At 34.7% G+C, this 1,642-nt stretch overlaps 1 non-coding gene across 1 annotated transcript; it reads left to right on the plus strand.

Moving 5' to 3' along the window:
• The first annotated feature begins 1,449 nt into the window (after nucleotides 1–1,449).
• LOC129981989 (U2 spliceosomal RNA) lies at nucleotides 1,450–1,642 on the plus strand. The gene has a single exon (XR_008785397.1). It is a non-coding gene; the product is annotated as a U2 spliceosomal RNA (small nuclear RNA).

Genomic DNA, 1,642 nt, shown 5'->3' on the forward strand with positions numbered 1-1,642 from the left:
GTCTTTTCTTACAAATGCATATTCATTCCACAATAGTATTACTTTTACAAATAGTAAGGCTAATTTTTCATGGCTGGTAATGTTGCTCATCTTGAAGATCCTCAATAACTGAGTTATTTTTTCTGTATTCAGTATTGCTGCATAAATTATTTTGGCCTGTGATTTCATAGAATTTTTATTGTTATTTATATGCCTCCTTCTTTTTTATTTATTTATTTATTCTCCCACTTTCCTAAATTCTTTGATGTGCTTCTTAAGTAATTTTCAAGCAAATATGGTTCATAAGTTGAATTGAAGTCAGTTGATAAGTAGTTTTCCGTTGTTGACACTTTAATTAGTTTTATGTTAGAGTAGAATAATCTCATGTGAGCTCATTTCTAAGTGTATTTATTTCAGTTCAAAGAAAGTTTAATCAAATTTTTGTTTGTTTCTTTGTAGCTTTCCTAATTTCTTGGACAATGCAATCATGCTATTTAATGCTGAATGGTGAGATAGAGATTTGATTGACTGATTCACTGTGAATTTCAAAGGGCATTTTTGGATTATCTTGGTATGATTGTTTTCCTAATTTTATTTTAGTTGTTTTTCTTTTCCTGACTGTACAAATGGCTTTAGTGAATTCAGTTATTCTAAATGTATAAGTGCTGTAGCAAATTTGTTATCCTTGCCTGTGAAAATGTGGCTTGATCAGCTTCTTTGCTACACTCGTAACCAGACAGGTTGTCAGTTCGAATCTTGTTGTCAGCGAATTGTCCAAACATTTGTTCCATGATGATTTCTTTTGTGTTGTCTCTGTTTTCTTACAAATTAGTTGTTCCAGTTATTATTATTGTTATCATGAAATGTAATTGCATCTTTCTAAACATGGGAAGTTCCAGGTGTTTTGTTAATTGTTATAATTATCTGAATTTGAGATGAGTGTTTTTTCTGTCTGCAATGAATTCCCGATAATTCATCTACATGACATGCATGTTTGCTTTATGTACTTAACGAAATCAAATTGCCATTTTAATGCACTTCTGTCCAAATGGCAATATTTACAAGGTATTCTATAGCTCCATTTGAACCCTCTTCTCAGAACACATGAAACATCTTTTAGAAACTGAGATAGAAATAAATAACTTTTGCAATTGTATTTGTGATACAGAAGCTCTCTTTTGTGTAGATTTCAAAGAAATTTTAATGTGACATATCAGATGAGATCATTTCCTTCACTGTGCCGTTGCCTGTTTCTCAGTGACATTTGTTTAAATGTTGGCAACGAGTTGTCATACCACGTGCTGCTTCTCCAAGTGAGCAGTTAGGCCAGATGCAGTGCGTGTCACCCACGGAGGAGGTTGTGTCTCTGCGAGATGGGTCCAGAAGCCTTCTGTGGGGGAGAGGAGGGCCGAATTATGTGGAAGAAAGCATTGGCCCCCCCTCAAATTTTTTTAAATTTTTAAATTCTTTATCGCTTCTCGGCCTTTTGGCTAAGATCAAAGTGTAGTATCTGTTCTTATCAGCTTAATATCTGATAGGGCCCCCATCGGGTGCCTATTGATGTTAAACTAATTTTTGGAACATGTACCAGTTTCGCAATTCATTGCAGCTGGTACGCGCGGTTATGTTGGCTTGCACTGTCCCAACGTTAGCCGCATTTAAT

The sequence above is a fragment of the Argiope bruennichi genome, chromosome 8 (assembly GCF_947563725.1).
Source record: "Argiope bruennichi chromosome 8, qqArgBrue1.1, whole genome shotgun sequence".
Classification (NCBI taxonomy): Eukaryota; Metazoa; Arthropoda; class Arachnida; order Araneae; family Araneidae; genus Argiope; species Argiope bruennichi.